At 46.1% G+C, this 16,846-nt stretch overlaps 2 long non-coding RNA genes across 3 annotated transcripts; one reads left to right on the top strand and one right to left on the bottom strand.

Moving 5' to 3' along the window:
• Positions 1-558: 558 nt before the first annotated feature.
• On the bottom strand, positions 559-16,479 carry LOC109495247. 2 transcript variants are annotated; one of them, XR_006590885.1, is made up of 4 exons: positions 12,121-12,571; positions 9,384-9,626; positions 2,693-5,261; positions 559-1,629 (listed from the first exon to the last, which is right to left on the bottom strand). It is a non-coding gene; the product is annotated as an uncharacterized LOC109495247 (long non-coding RNA). The 2 variants fall into 2 exon arrangements; XR_006590884.1 differs by lacking the exons at positions 2,693-5,261; positions 12,121-12,571 and adding an exon at positions 16,341-16,479.
• On the top strand, positions 13,608-16,346 carry LOC123382474. Its single transcript, XR_006590886.1, has 2 exons — positions 13,608-13,769; positions 15,713-16,346. It is a non-coding gene; the product is annotated as an uncharacterized LOC123382474 (long non-coding RNA).
• Positions 16,480-16,846: the final 367 nt, after the last annotated feature.

Below are 16,846 nucleotides of genomic sequence, written 5' to 3'. Positions count from 1 at the left end.
ACAGAGATAATGCTTGGGGTGTTTCAAAGAACTCCTACAGGTCAGGGCTTTATGGTTGGCTAGAAAAGTAAACTGTCTCATAAATAACATTCATGCCTTTCAAAAAACCATTCCTGGAGCAGGTCATCCCCCAGTGAGTACTCCGGCTCACTCTCTCAGGTGTAGAACCGGTCTTGGAGGCACAAGGCACCAGGATCCTGCTTGTGGTAATTTAGCCTTCACCCCACCCTCCTCTCAGTACAGAGCAGGCAAAGAGGAAGGTTGCCCAGGGTCTTGCCAGGTTAAGTATGAGAGTAGGAGGCATCTGGGTGTCTTATTCAGTGCTCTGGAATAGGCTCTGACTTGTGGACGTGGCATGAAGGAGTAGGAGAATGCATTAGGAAGTAACACTCCGGTGTGATGTATGATCTAGAACAGGAATTGGCAGACTTTTTCTGTAAAGGGCCGGATAGTAAATATTTTAGGCTCTGTGGGCCATATGGTTTCCGTTGCAACCACTCAGCTCTGTCCTTGGTTGTGAAAGCAGTCATAGGCAGTAGGTGAACAAATGGGCGTGAGTATGTTCCAATAAAACTTTATTGACAAAAACAAGTGGTAGCTGGGGTTTTGCCCTCAGGCCATTGTTTGCAGATCCACAGTTCAGATTTTGATTTTGTATTAGACCCATCTCTGCTGCTTCCTTGTATGACACTGGTAAATTATGTTACTTCTTGAGATTCACTTTCTTCATATCTAACAATGGGGGTCATAAGTCTATAGGATTATTGTACATGTAAGTGAAGTGGGAGCTTTGTTGTGTTCTGTTTTTAGCATCATCACTGTGATTGTTGTTTCTTGTGAGGAACAGAGGAGACTCCTGAAGGTCACCCCAGGACAAGCACAATCCCCCATCCTAGCTTAAAAAAAATCAGAACAGTGATTCTACTTAACGCTTCTGTCAGCAGGCACGAGTCTTGAACGTTTCCAAGATGCTGTAACATCTGTTGGCAGGTCTTTGGATATACTTCACATCAAATCTGAATTCCTGAAGGACCCATGCTCATTTTTGTAACTTCAAATTGGAAGTTGAACTAGAGGTTTTCACGGAAATCAGACAGGTCAGGACATTATGGTTGTTTAGGAGAATAAGTCACTGTCTCCATAAATAACATCTCACTTCTCAAGGGTCCGCAGTGTGGCCAGACCATCCTTCTGCACTTTGGCTAAATTTCTTTCTCACTCGGCAGTCATTTGTTGCTGGATATTTGGGAAGGAACATACATTTTCCTTCTCCTCTCTGCTCTACTGGAACATACCCAAGTCTCTGCTCTGGGACTTCTGTGGCGACACCAATTTTGTCACTGTCAGGAGCCAACGTGTGGTCTCTGAAAAGCTGGCTGTTATTTGATGGAAGGGCCTCTGGCATTAAGATGTCCAAATTATTTTATCTGATTTGTTTCAGAGCCAATACATCAGTGTCTGAGCTCTGTCTTGCAGCCTTCTCCTATCTGCATCCCCACTGCCCTGATGGGGACCATCATTGTGTCACTTGTGGTGGCCGGACTGGGTTCCTGACTGTCTCTGTGCCTCTCCTCTCATTGGTCCTTGTGCAGCCCTGCATCCATTTCTCCATGCAGCAGCCACAGCGAGCTTGGGAAAATGCAAATTAGATTACAATAAAAATTTTTAATGGCTTCCCACCAATTTTAGAAGAAAATCCAAACTTCTTACCACGGTTTCTAAGGCCTCACATGATCTGGCCCCTGTTTGCCTGTCACCTTGGCATAGGGGTTGGCCCACTAGGTACCAGCCACACTGATGGCCTCATACTTCTCACTAATGCTACAAGGCCCCCACCTTGGAACTGTACACAACTGTTTCCTCTGTGACAATGCTTGTGTTCATTTCCATTGCCTTCTGTAACAAATGACCAGACTTAGTGACCTAAAATAACACACATTTCTTATCTAAAAGTTTTGGAGCTCACAAGTCCCAGACAGGTCTCAGGGGATTAAAATCAAGGTGTATTACTTCGGAGGCTCTAAGGAGAGAATCCATTTCTTTGCTTCTGCCAGAAGTAGAGGCTGTCTGGATTCCTTGGCTCCTGGCCACGTCAGACCTCTGATTTCCTTGGCACACCTTTGATTCTCTTGCCTCTACTTTTCCCTCATGAGGACCCTTCTGGTCAGGGTGGACCCCGTGGAATAATCCAGGATAATCTCCCCACCTTACAATTCTGAACTCGGTCTTGTCTGTAAGGCGCCTTCTGCCAACGTAAGGTAACAGTCATAGACTCCAGGGATCAGAACATGGACATCTTTGGTGGGCAGTGGTATTCTGCCAACCGCAGTGTTCTTCCCCATGTAGCTAGCTCTCTAGTCCTGAATCTGATGGACCTCCTCAGAGAGGCCTTTCTACCAATCCCATCTACATAGGTTTCCCCTGATCCTTCCTCTCGTAACACCACGTGACTTTCCCTTATTGGAAATTCCTCACTGAATAGGCCCCATTATTAAACCTCTTTGGGTTGTACACTCTCTTCCCTGAAGCTGAAGGTGTCCTTACTCTATAGACCTTAACAGCCTGCGTCTCCTCCCTGCAAGATCTCTATCCAGATGGGCCCCCTTCTTCCCACCCCCAGGCTTGGTCCTGCCCTGGCCTGGCCTGAGCTGAAATCCAGGAGAAGGAGCAGGTAGAGATGATCTTGGCTTACCCTCAAGACAGTCTTGCCAGCAGACTTCCATGTCCAGTTTGGTTGGGATGCCAGAGGCACAGCCTCTTGACTCCTTTTGCAGGGCACTGGGTCATGGGGCGAAGATTGGAAAGTGGGGGGGTTTAGTGCTCTCTCTTTATAGACAGGGTGCTCTTGCCAGTTTAGAGAGTTACTGGCAGGACCTAACCTCGTCTGAACCAGCAAATGGTCTGGCTGGAGTGCTTTCATGCACCAAAATTTATGGTATTAATCACAGCTCAGCGGGAAACTTTTCCAGCAGCAGGCTCTCTGTTTTAGGTTGTGCTCCCCAGAAGCAGCCCCTGTGATGCAGATTGTGTAGAGTCATTTATTAGGACTTCTCAGGGGACACGGGTAGAGAAGTAGAGACATGGGGTGGGGACTGGAAGAGGCAAGAAGAGTGTGATATCATCAAGCAAGGTCCCATGGAAGGTCCGCATGGCTCAGTCCCACAGGGGAGCTCCAGCAGCTATACAGGTCACGCCTCACAAAGACAAGGGCTGGTGAGTTTATACACCTGTACCTGTCACTAATTGGTTAAGGGCTAAAGGGAATTCTTTAAAGGGAATGGGAATTCCTAGATACTTCGTGCTGTTGGCATACCCAGGCAAAGTGAGAGCAGTCCTCTGACAGGACATATGGGTGCTGGCTGAGCTGCACACCTGTGCACACCTGTGCTTGTGTGCTAACAGCAGCGACAGATCTGAGTGTATGTGCAGAGCCCCGGAAGCCCAGCTATGTTCTCCTACTCTTAACTGGACTCATCAATTCACTAAACACATACTCATTCATCTTCAAATCTATGCCAGGCTCTGGGGATGCAGGTGACAAAGGACATGGGCCTAGCCCTCATGAAGTTCAAAGCTGAGTAGGAAAGACAGACTTAATGTTTAAAAATGCCTACAAAATGCCTACAAAAATGAGAAATTACAATTGTGTTCAGTGTTGTGGATGAGAAGGACCAGCTACCACCAGAGCAGACCTGACGTGGTGGACAGGTGGGCATGGAAAGCTTTTCATAACAAGTGATGCCGAGCCAAGAGCTGAAGGATGAGTATAGCTGAACCTGGCTAAAAAGGGAGGAAAGAACGTTGTAAGCCAAGGGAGCATGTGCAAGGTCCTGAGGCAGGAATCACCAGGAGGAACTGAAAGAAGGCTGGTGTGTCTGGAGTTCCAAGAGTAGGGGGAGTGGTAAGAGACCAGCCTATGGCTTGTTGAGGAACGATTTTTTTCCTGCTTGCCACCTCATTTCTTTCTGATCTTGTCCAGTGTCTTTCACACCCAGATCTGTTGGCCATTCTATAGTATGTTCTCTGGAAGCCAAAGGGAAATGGGGACATAGAGAAGATGTTAGGTGGGAGAGTCTATTTTCAACTGTTCATATTTTCCCCACTGAAACTTATAGCTGAAATTAATACATAAATTTACAGCCGCAAGTCAGTTGTGATAAATAATCCCAGAAGTGTTCCGATTATTTACATTTTTATGGAATCTTGCCTGAGCAAACCCAGAGAGCTCACTAGGCACTTGAAGAATTATGTCTTGTTCAAAACCAATTTAATAGCAATGGCAAATAAAGCCATCTGTGGGAACTTGTAGAGTAGAGTAGTAATTCTCTGCCAGATGAGCAATATACAAAAAGCACCAAATGAAGCTGAGCACACCGAGCTCAAAGAAGAGTAACAACCACAACTTAACTGAACCGTCCGAGGACAGCAGGCCTCCGAGTATCTCTTGCTTACATGTCATCCAGATGAGCATTCTGGTCACGTAGTGATGTGAGCAGAGTCCCTCATGCTAGCCCCGTACACAGTGGCGTGGGCTGGAGGCAGTTCGCACAACAGGGAAGAAAGTTCGCTTAGCGGAGGGGTCAGCAGCATGGGTTTGGGGTCAAAGAGTTGAGGTTCGCATCTGGGTTTTGTCACTTACTAGCTGTGTGACATCAGGCACATCATTATTTCTCACTGTCCTAATGCATAAAATGGGATAATACGTGTTTGTGTTTTTCTCTCTAAACCCAGCTAACAGCATTGGTTTTCTGTTCCTTCTTTCTTTTCTTTCATAGTTTATTGTTTATTTTTAAAAGCTTTATTGAGGCACAATTTATATGCATTGAAATCCACCCATTTTAAATGTACAGTTCGATGAGTTTTTAGTTTTAATTTATATAATTGTGCAATTACCTCCTCAATCCAGTTTTAGAATACTTCCATCACTCCCCAGAGTTTCCTCATTCCCATTTGTGGTTGATGCCTTCCCCCACCTCCAGCTGTAGGCGACCACCAATGCGTTTCCATCTCTACACTCTTTTCTTGAAATCTCCTGTCACCCGAATCACATAACACGTAGTCTTCTATGTCCGGCTTCTTTCACTTAGCATAGTGATCCTGAGATCTGTCCCTGTTGTTGCACGCATCCAGTTTGTTCCCTTTTAATGCCTATTTTACGCATTTACCAGTTGACGGATACTCGGGTTGTCCAGTTTTGGGCTGTTACACTTGCATAGACGTCTTTGTGTGGACACATACTTTTATTTCTCTTAACTAGGTACCTAGGAGAGAAATTGCTGGGTTGTATGCTAAAGTAATTTTTTAAGAAACCGCCAAATCATTTTCCAAAATGGCCATACCATTTTATATTCTCACCATCAGTATGAGTTACCATCAATATGCATTTACTCTCCATCCTCACAAACATTTGATTTGTCCATCGTTTTTATTTAGCCCCTCTAAATATGTTGTGGCATCTCACTGAGGTCTCCGTTTGCATTTCTGTGATGGCCAACGGTGTGTGCACCTTGTCATACACTTAATACCCATTCATATATCTTCTTTGGAGAAGTGTTCATTCACATCTTTTGCCCATTAAAAAAATTGGGTTGTTTGTCTGCATATTATGCAGTTGTAACCATTCGTTATTTTGGATACAGGTCCTTTATCAGGTATGTGTTTGGCAAATGTTTTCTTTCAGTCTGTGGCTTGTCTTTTTCATTTTACTTCGTGCTATATATGTATATTTTAAGTTTATTTATTTATCTTCAGAGAGAGAGAACAAGTGGGGTGGGAGCAGAGAGCGAGCGAGCAAGAGGACCCCAGGCAGGCTCCACGCTGTGAGTGCAGAGCCTGATGCCAGGCTCCATCTAACAAACTGTGAGATCATGGCCTGAGCTGAAATCAAGAGTCAGATGCTCAACTGATTGAGCCACCAGGCACCCCAACTTAGTGCTATCTTATAAAGAGCAGAAGTTTTAGGGGTGCCTGGTTGGCTCAGTCGCTTGAGTGTCTGACTCTTGATTTTGACTCAGGTCATGGTCCCAGGATTGTGGGATCGAGCCCCGTATCAGGTTCCATGCTGAGCATGGAGTCTGCTTGGGATTCTCTCTCTCTTTGTCTCTGCCTTCCCTCCCCCACTCGCACACCCTCTCTCTCTCTAAAACATTAAAAAAAAAAAACCCGAAAGTTTTAAATTTTGGTGAAGTCCAATTTGTTAACCTTTTCTTTTATGGATTGTTCTTGTAATGTCAATACTAAGAAATGTTTGTTTAGACCAAGGTCACAAAAGTTTTCTGTTATGTTTTCTTCTAGAAGTTTTAGTTCTTACATTTGGATTATGATCCACTTCCAGTTAATTTTTTTGCACGTGGTGTGAGTTAAGGGTCTAAATTCATTTTTTAACATAAGGATAGCCGATTGTTTTCACACCATTTGTTGGGAGATTACCCTTTTCTCATTGAACTGCCTTGGCCTCCTGTTGAAAATCATTTGACTATTTATGTGTGAGTTAAATTCTAGATTCTCTTACTTTACTTTTGAAGAATCACTTTTCTCCCCCTTGATGCATGCTCATGGGATAGTAATTGGAGACCCCATCCTCTCCTAGATGTGGAGTGGGCACAGGAACGAAGCTGGTGTATTCTGATGCTTTCTACCTAGGATTTGAATCCTGGGCAGATCAGGGACAGATAATGGAAGAAATTTGATTTAATGACAAAGGTGGTTTCCTAATCAAACTCATTCTAGTCTCAATTACAACAGCTAACACCCACAGACCACTTACTAAGTGCTCAGCACTGTAGTAAATACTTTAATTATATACACTTATTTAATACAGTAAAACCATCAGACATGCTCTTATTATCCCCATTTTACAGATGGGAAAGCCAAGGCATGCATAGCCCAAGTAATTTGTGCATCTTAAAGCTAGTAAGTATCAAGAACAGGATTTGAACCCAGGGAACCTGGTTCTAGAACCCATCCTTTTATTTAATTTTTAAAAAAATGTTTATTTTTGAGAGAGACAGAGAGAGAGAGAGATGAAGACACAGAATCTGAAGCAGGCTCCAGGCTCTGAGCTGTCAGCACAGAGCCCACGTGGGGCTCGAACTCATGAACTGTGAGATTGGATGCTTAACCAACTGAGCCACCCAGGTGCCCCAGAATCCATGCTTTTAAATATCGGACTATTCTATCTTTGTTGTGCTTTCTTGCCTGCCTCCCTTCCTTCCTTCCTTCCTTCCTTCCTTCCTTCCTTCCTTCCTTCCTTCTTTCCTTCCTTCCTTCCGTTTTAGTAATCTCTACACCCAGTATGGGGCTTGAGATCCACTCCCAGATCAAGTGTTGCATACTCTTCCGACTGAGCCAGCCAGGCGCCTGGTGCTTCTTCTTCTTCTTCTTCTTTTTTTTTTTTTTTTTTTGCTTCTGGAAGTGCCTTGGTTCTTGTCTGCTCCCAGGCTTGGCTATAGTCTAGAGGCTACTATAGATGACACGGTCTCCCATTTCCATACAGTAATTTCCCAGTGGCTTAAATCACCTACAGTCACTTTGTTTCTTGCAACTAAAGTATGCCGACAAGCCCAATTCACAAAGTTATTGTGAGGAATAAAGGAAGATCATGCATGTCAACCACTAAGCACAGTACCTAGTGCATAGCACATCAATAGATGTTAGAGATGGTGATGATGATGGCGGTGGTGGTGGAGAGACATGAGGTCAGGTGATAGCAGTATAATACAACAGCTCTATGTGCTAGGTATGGTAGTGGCACAGAGAAGGAAGTATCCAACTCTGCCTGGGAAGTTCCATGAAAGCTACAGAAGAAATACTAAGGCTGGGTCTTGCAGGATGCATCTAGGAAGCATGAGGAGGAGGAGTCGATGAGAGGTGGAAATGGTCCGTAAAAAGCCCTGGCATGTTTTGAGAAGTGTGAAATTTGTTATGGTTGAATTGAAGGTGGAACTGGATGGGTGACAGAAGATGAACTTGGAGAGGTATTTTGGAGGGCCCTGTAGATCTTGCCAAGGATTTCTGACTTTATCCTGAATGAGGCATGGAGTCCCTGAAGGAGAATGTGTCCTGGTGTAATACTTGTCAGATGAGCATTTAAAAACCAGTTGAGATTTCCAGCACAAGATGGGGTCTTCTCCAGCGGTGTATTAGTGCACCAGGGCCGTGTCACAAAACACCACAGGCTGGGTGGCCACACAACAGAAATTTACCTCTCACACTTCTGGGGTCTGGAAGCCCAAGATCAAGTATTGGCAGGTTTGGTTTCTCCTGAGGTCTCTCTCCTTGACTTAGAGATGGTTGTCTTGTTGCTGTGTCCTCACATGGACTTTATCTCTGTGTGAGCGCATTGCTGGTGTCTCCTTTTCTTCTTCGAAGAACACCAGTCATGCTGGATTAAGGCCCCACCCTTGTGACTTCATTTAATCTTAGTTACCCCTTTAAAGGCCTTATCTCCAAATACAGTCACACTGAGGGTTTAGGCTTCAACACATGAACTTGGGCGGGGTGGGGGATGACACAATTCAGCCCATATAACTAGCATTTTATGAAATATGTATTATCTCCTGAGCCCTGTGCTAAGTAACTTCCATGCAGTCTTTCATTTCATCCCCATACCAGCTTTGTAACCTTGGACAATTAAGTTAACCTCTCTGTGCCTCAGTGTCCTCATCTGCAAAATGAAGATAATAATAGTCTCTGCCTTATGGTGTTGTTATAAGTATCACCTGAATTAATATATGTAAAGCTGGGTGTTTGTTAAATATATAAATAAGCCCTTTCTAGGATGAGGGCAGAATTCATCTCCTCCTTTTACAGACCAGAAGCCTGAGACCCAGAAGGAGTAAGCACCTTGCCCACAGTCAGATGGCAGAAACGCTTGAATTCAGAGCTGTCATAACCACAACCCTATCATCTCAGATCTCTGAGATGGGCTCAGGGGGTCCTAGACTTGTGGTGGATTCTGCTGTTTCTCAAGGAAAAGAGCCTGGCCAAACTCCTATTTGGAGCACAGGGCTTTTCAAAAAGCATTCACTGGCCACTAGACTGGCACCGGACTGGCACTCTGATCTGCCCAATCTGCTGCCTCAGATGACCAGCATCAGGGAATTTTTTAGGTGACAAGTTGGGAATAGATTTGGAGAAAGAGCAGAAATTCTGGTGGGCTGAAGCACAGGGTGCTTGGTGGCTGGTGGTGTCCTGAGCCGGAGTTTGTTGAGATTTGTACCTCCTGTCTGCTCTTTGGGTTGTAAGCCACAGGGAGACATTGGAAATTGTTTAAGCAGGATCACTTCATCAGTATGAATTCACAAAAATGGATACTGGCCAATTTAGGCAAATGAAAAACAAAACGAAACAATTAAAATTGAAACAAATGTCAATACTCATACCTTTAGAAAGAGCTGCTCCAAAGATCTAGGCAACAGGAACTGACAAAACTCTTCAAGGCACTTTTACAATTTTTTCTTCTCTGCAGGATCCCCTTTGGGCTCGTTCCGGGGAGAGGGAATCTGATTGGCCTAGCCTGGGTCACATGACCAGCATCTGGGCGGGCAGACCCTCTTGACTGACAGTGCCACCAACCGGTCTCCGATGCGGGAGAGGGTTCCTCAAGTAAAAGTGGGTGCTGTTACCTGAAGATGGAGAGTTGTTAAAAACATAAGAGAGGATGCAAGCAGACTTCTCCTAACTGAGAGAGCAGACCTGAGAACCAAAGCAGAAAAGGGGGCTCTTGCTCATTTTTCACAGCCAACTCAGCAGTTCAAGTGCAGTACCACTTGAAAACCTGCCCCCTGCCTAATTTTAGCTTGTGACTCTAGGGATAAATGTAGGTCTTTTTCAATAGTTAAAATCTAATGGTGGACAACTGGAGACATTTCTGCCCATATAGAAACAGAGTGTGTTTTATGAAGAAATTTATTTACTAGTTTTTTGAGTAGATAATGCCTGAGTGGTATCTTCCGCTGGTTGAAAAATCAAAATGATACAAAAGGTGTACACCTGAAAGTCTCCTCCCTCTCTCAGGCCTACAGATAAGCACTTATTAGTTTCTTGGGTGCCCTTCTGGTGTTTCTGTAAGATTCTGTTACAAGTACAGGTGAAGATGTATAGGAAGGACTTGTCCTGGGTTTCCTTTCTGGAAGGTGTTGGACTCCTCCCTTCTCCACCCCAGGAGGCTCAGTGGAATCCTCTAGCTCTTTGGGACTGGGGAACTTAGGAGTTGAGGCCAGTTTTCACATTCCTCCAGGTTCTAGCCAGAAGGGCCAATCCTGTTGGCCACTTGTTTTGTAAATAAAGTTTTAACTGGAACACAGCCACACCCATTTGTTTACCTGTGGTCTGTGGCTGCTTTTTCTTCGAAACAGCAGAGCTGGGTAACAGAGACTTTCAGAGCCTGACACGCTTTCTATCTGTCCCTTTGCGGAAGACCTTTGCGACGCCTGCTGTAGGAGCTTCCCAGGATTAGAGAAGCCTTGATGGCCCCAAGTGAGGAGGCTATGACTTCAGAGAAGGAGCAGTTCGGACAAGAAGTCTGAGAGTCCCCTCCTTTGCCTCAGCCTACCCCCACCTCACATTAGTTCAGTACCAGTGCCTGTTGGTTTTTGCTCCAAAGTATTCCTGGATTCTGTCCATGTCTCTCGCTCTCTGGCAGCATCCTGGCTTCATCTTCCACCCAGACCACCACTGTCCCCCCCCAACCCCCGAGTCTCTCTCCTGCTTCCATCCATTCTTCACAGAGAAGCCAAAGAGGGTCTTTGCTAAGTGTAGATCTGGTCAGGTTGGCTCACCCTCCTGCTTAAAACCCTTTAGTGGCTTCCTATTGTTCTTAGAATTGGGGCTCAGATCCACAGTCTGGCCCCTGCCGGCCTGTCCAGAGCCCTCTCAGGCCATGCTCCCCACTCTCTGCACTCTGGCCACACAGCTGGTGCTGGGCTCCCTCCAAAACAGGGCTTTTGCACTTGATACTTCCTCTACCTGAATATACCTGAATGTTCCCTACCCTCCTTGCTTTTTCAACGGACTCCTTATCCTCTGGTGTTACCTTGACCAGTACTTTCTCAAAGAGATCTCTCTTGACCTTCTCACTTCTTAGAGGCTTCTGTCCACATCCCCATCATCTTGTCACAGCTGCAGTTCTGTGTTTATTTGTGATCGTTTCTTTTTGGTCTGCCTTTTCCGTGAGAGTGGGACCCCTTATCTGCTGTTGCTGACTATGGGGTCCTTGGTGCCCGGCACAGTCCTTTGCACATAATAGACCCTCACTAGGTATTTACCAAGTAGAGAATGAATCATGTTCCATTCCAGCCACCTCTGGGTGACAGGAGAAATCCTGCTGTGCAGCTTGTTGAGGTTTCAGGTGCCAGAGCCTCAATTTCGTCCCCCGAGAGCCACATTTAACACAGCGAGTTGGCAGAGGCAACCTTAGGCTGGTGTTGATTGAATGCCACTTGGAGACAGCAGCTGCTGAATTCCTTCCAGTTGGTGTCTCCAGCCCCAGACAGGGTGTACACAGTGTGCTTTTCTCCAGACTGTGTCCCCAGGATCAGTCATACCAGGAGGGCTGCTTGTCGCTTCCCTGTGCCCAGTCTCCCAAGAGCCCAACCAGTGAAGATACTAATGAGGAAAGACAGGTGTCTCAGTGCCCCTGCCCCCCATCTGTTAAGTATTCTATGGGATCCAGACACAGAATTTTATTTGTTTTTCTGGACCTAAGCTGCCCCTTGACATAGCCAGTGATTGCTTTTTTAAAACCATGAAGGGGAACTAGGTCCTTTCATCCACTGATAAGGTGCTAGGTGACAGAGAGATCAGCATCCCAACACATAAATCTGCAACTAATCCTTGGGAATCAATATTTTTCATTAAGAACCTGTGAGAGTTGGGCCATTATGGGGAAAATCTGTTTAGGTTGACACCTTGATGAAGTTATTCAGTTCAGGGGCTTAAGTCATTGAAAGGTAATAAAGAGCACAGAGCAATCTCGGGGCTGGTTAGGGGAGAAAACGATGGGAGTATTGAGTTTCAGTTCAGTGAAAAATGACCTCCTGATTTATTGGGGAATGATGGGGTGCTGGCCTCTTGGGCAGGCTGGGCCAGACACAATCAACATGGCAGCATCTCACTCACCGCCTTGCACCCACCGCAATAGTAGCTGCTATTTATAAGCTGTCTGGAGGGGAGAAGTGGGGAAGTATGCCAGGGTCTTGGGATATTTTCAACATTCTCCAAGTCTTGACCTCATAATGCTCTTTCACATTTTGGATTTTCTCCTATAGATCATGTGAGATAGGGGCATTGAAGTGTTCTGAAGAGTTTAACAATGAGATTGAATTTACGTTTGTAGAACTGCCTTTATGACCCACTGTATCTAGAAGGACCCGGCTCATCACCAGAAAGAACCAGTCTTTCTTGGAGCCAATCATGGGTATATTCAGAATCCAGAGGATGGTGTCCCAACTGTGGGTCCCATTTGTCCACAGAGAATTACCTTAGATGGGCTCTTTGGAAGTACACATTCTTGTCTCTTGCCCTCTTCCTTCCCTTCTTTCTTCCTTTCTTTTCTTCCTTCTCCCTCCCTTCTCCCTGCTCTGTGCATTTACAAGTGATGTTAGCCGCGTCATATGAGGAGTTTCCTTTGACATTTTCTTGTAAAATCAAAAAAGTGCCAGCATCAGAGTGTTTTATATTGGATGAAATATGGTATTTTGATTTAGTGCAGACGAAAGATGTCCTCTCTGGGGGTGAGGATGAGGAAGTATTAAAGAGATGAAGGGTGCAGGAACCTCGTTCTACTGAAAAGTCACACTGGCAGCTGGATGGGATAGGTATGGGGAGGGCAGAATGCAGGCAAGGAGTCCAGGAGAGGGTCTGAACTCAGCAGTCACAGTAGGGATAGTAAGAAAGTAGATTCAGAAAGTAGTTAAGAAGTCAGATCAATAGGAGTTGGCTGACAGTTTGGATTTGGGAGATGAGGACAAGAGCTGGCAGATGAAGCAGGTGGGCCGGAGCTCGGCAGACAATGCAGGGCTGTGAGTTCTTGGTGATGAAGAGGGAGTGAAAGGCCAAGGCCTGGATGGGATCACCGAGAAAAGAGTGGAAGGAAGGAGAAGATAAACAGAACCAAGCAGCAAGGGACAGGTGGAGGGACAGGTAGAGGGGACAGAGGAGCAGGCAGAGAAAGAGAGAGAGAAGGAAAACCAGAGGGAGTGGAACCGTGGAAGCCAAGGGTGGAGAACGAGGGAAGAGACAACTGTGCTAACCGTCTGCAGAGAAGGCAAGTAAGATCACAACTCAGAATGCCCATCTGGCTTGGCAATATAGTGTCATTTCTGACCATACTCAGAACAGTCTCAGTGCCACGCTGGGAACCAGAGAGCAGCGGATTGAGGAGTGAGTGGACCTCAACCCCTGGGGCTTCTTTCACACTGTTCTGTAGAGCTGTGCTCCCAGACATGTGGTCCTTGCCTAGCACAATGTGAATGGTGCCCCCTATAGGCCTGGATGGAAGCGCAGCTTCTTAGTGTAGATGAGATGCTTGGCTTTGGGAGGCGGGAAGGGGCAGTTGCTCTAGAGGAGTCTCACTTGCATTATTTTAACTTTGAGGAGATTTGAGCTATTGTTTTGGCACTGAGGAGGAAAACGTGGAGAAGAGGCTCCCGCTAAAGGTAGAGAAAACAGGGGGCAGAAAATTAACGAAAGGGGTAAGATCTAGAAAGAGATGCAGAAACCAGCCTTGTGCAGGAGGCCTGTCTTCCTTCAAGTCAGGAGGAACGGAGGTAAGTGCCCTTCCCATTTACTTAACCAACAAGTGATCCACTCTTTATGGGGCTCGGTCCTCAATGCAACACGCCGCTTAGATTTTGTGAGAGCCAGCGTAGGGTAACAGTCCTGGGCTCAGTGTTGATGAGACCACAGCCAGGCTTGCCTACGGGAGTCGTCAGTCTGCTCTCATTTCCTGGTCTTAGCTTCTAACACTTTATTCACTTATGTATTCATTAATTTATCCATTCCACAAGCACTCATTGAGCACCTACTGTGTTCAGATACTGTACTGAGCCCCGGTGGGTACCAAACTGAACACAACCCAGTTCCTGCCCCCATAGAGCTTAGCGTCTTGTGGCAGAAGCACACTGGCAAGCAGACAAAGTGCCATGGGATCGCGACTTTCATGTGGAAAAGTGCTGTGCCGGCAGCCCCTGCGCAGGAAAGAAAGGGCATGGTTGTGGGGAGGCTTGTTTACATCCAGCCCAGCGTTATTCCGCCAGTTAATCATTTGTCTGTCTAGTCTGTTGGGGACGTTCGAATCCATGCCTTATTGGTTCCTGTGTCCCCTGTGCCAGGCAGAGCTTGGTTCTAGGAAGATGTGTAACAGACATGAGTGCTTCATGAGTGCTTCTTTCCAGCTATAGCTATAGCTATGTCTTTGTCCGGTGTTTCTCAGCCTTTTAAATTCTGGGTACCCCTTTCATGATTTATCCTCCACCATCCCCCAAATCCTCCCTTAAAAAGATTTAGTCTTTTTAAACCATCAGTGTTTATTAATAGCCATTAATTCATGTAGCCATTTAAAAATTAGGCATTTTGTAAAATAATAAATCGCAATATAAAAAAGCAGTAACATTAAAAAAACACCATTGGGGCACCTGGGTGGCTCAGTGGGTTAAGCGGCTGACTCTTGGTTTCAGCTCACAGTTCGTGGGACTGAGCCCTTTGTCTGGCTCTGCGCTGACAGCACAGAGCATGCTTGGGATTCTCTCTCTTCCTCTCTGTTTGACCCTTCCCTGCTCTCTCACTCTCTTTCTCAAGATAAATAAGCATTAAAAAAAAAAAGGCATTTACTTAACCAGTCAGGTGGGGTTTTTGTCAACCTGTTGTGTTATGGTAGCTAAATGTCCAGATTTCTTTAGGGATTTGTTGTGGGTTCCCTTCCCTCCACCTCCAGGTGGCAGCATGGAGTAGTGGTGAAGCCCTTGCATTTTGGAATCCAGTTTTTCTGGGCTCAGAATCTTGGTACTGCCAGTTACCAGCTGTGTGACCTTGGCTGAGTTACTTAGTCTCAGTTTCCCCACCCATAAAAGGGGAATATAATCAATACCCATCTTACAGAGTTTCTCTAAGGATTTTCACGAAGAGCCTAGGATATAGTTGGCATCTCAGAAGTGTTTTCCATCCGGTGAGGTCTGTGCTCTGACAATCCAGTGACTTCTCCCCGGACTGCAAGAAGCCCCTGGCCATCCCACCCCTCTGCGCCGAGGGAGGAGCTCTATAGCTTTTTCGGTTTGCTCCCCGTGATTTCCAAAGGCAGCAGCATTTCTGAGCGGAAACCAATGCTGGCCTGCTGCTCGCTGGTTCTGTATGTATTGATTAGCATCGCAGGGGTGGGGATGGGGGTACTGTTCTAGAAACACTCACTTTGATTCCTCAAATAAATCCCCCCCGGGTCCTGCTAGGAAACTAATTGGGAGTTGATTCTGATGAATAAATGTGCTGCCGCCGCCTGAGGAATTGACCATGCTGGCAGATGGCTAGAGCATGAGAAACACTCTGTCGTGGCCTTCTAAGGGGCCCATCAATAATAGATCTGCTCCAGCCCTAGGAGGGGGAAGCATTTCTGCTGCAGGTATGAATTATGGATGCCGTTTAGGGTAATGCGGATCTATCTCAAAGGTTCCGCTCAGTTTATGTGCTAGTAAAAGCCGGCAATTTGCTTGTGTTCCAGCTATAATTTGCGCTACATTAAGGGACCCTCCTTTCCATAATGGATGTGCGGTTTGAACGCAGGCGCAGTCGGGCCTCGAGGGCAAGGCCCTGCCCGCCAGACGTGGATTTCGGCCAGGTGGGGCGTCCGCAGCCAATCGCAGGGCCCCAGAACCCGAGAGCTGTGCTGCCGAGGCAGGTGGAGGCCTCCACTCCTGCCCAAGGTCTTGGGAAGATGCTGCACGAAAGCCCAGAGCACTTCTGTGAGTCTTCCATCAAATGCACCGGCTGTATTTCCCGAGAGGAGCACAAAAGAAAACCTGTGGGCTGACAGTCTAGACAGAAAGACCCGGCGCTTTTGCAGGAGAAGCCTTAGGGGACATGGTTGAGAGCACAGATTCTGGAGCCGGACTGTCCCAGTTTGAATACTGACTTTGCCCCTTCTGAGCTGTGTGACTTTCTGCAAGTTACCCAGCCTTTCTGTGCCTTTGTTTCCTCCTGCCCCCAAATGGTACTAATAGTCCCTACCAGTTACATGCTAAAGCCAGAACAAGCTCTTGAAAGCCAACTGTTTAATTATCAGGAATTGTGTGAGCTGGTTGTTCAAAACAGCCATTACCAAAAATTAAACTCTATAAACTTGTACTTACAATTTATATTGAAACCAAAGGTAGTGAGTACTCAAAACTTATCGATTCCTTGCTATTTTACTCCCTTTTACTGTTATCTGTGCTCCTGAGGCTACTTATGTCTCTTATATCTGCATGGTGGCAGTGATATGGCGGTATGTCCCTGTGTCTCTCCTCCCATATCTGAGGCCTGTGACATCACAATGGTATCCTGAAATTGGCCCTAGTAGGAGTATTTACACCAGGGACATGGGCAAGCATTTCCCCTAGAGCTGTTTGTTAAACTTTTTTTTTTTTTTAGAGCTGAGTTTTTTTAAATTAATTTTTTTTTTTAATTTTAGAGATTGAGAGAGGGGTAGAGATAGAGATAGAGAGAGAGTGCAGGCAGGGGAAAGGGGTGGGGGGGGGGGAGAGAGAGAGAGAGAGAGAGAGAGAGAGAGAGAGAGAGAGAGAGAGAGAGAGAGAGAATCTTAAGCCGACTCCACGCCCAGTGCAGAGCCCAACTCGGGTCTCCATCCCACGACCCT

Source organism: Felis catus, chromosome E3, assembly GCF_018350175.1.
Source record: "Felis catus isolate Fca126 chromosome E3, F.catus_Fca126_mat1.0, whole genome shotgun sequence".
In the NCBI taxonomy this organism is placed as follows: Eukaryota; Metazoa; Chordata; class Mammalia; order Carnivora; family Felidae; genus Felis; species Felis catus.
The sequence above is the reverse complement of the archived record's forward strand: the minus strand, read 5'-3'. Positions and strand labels throughout refer to the sequence as shown.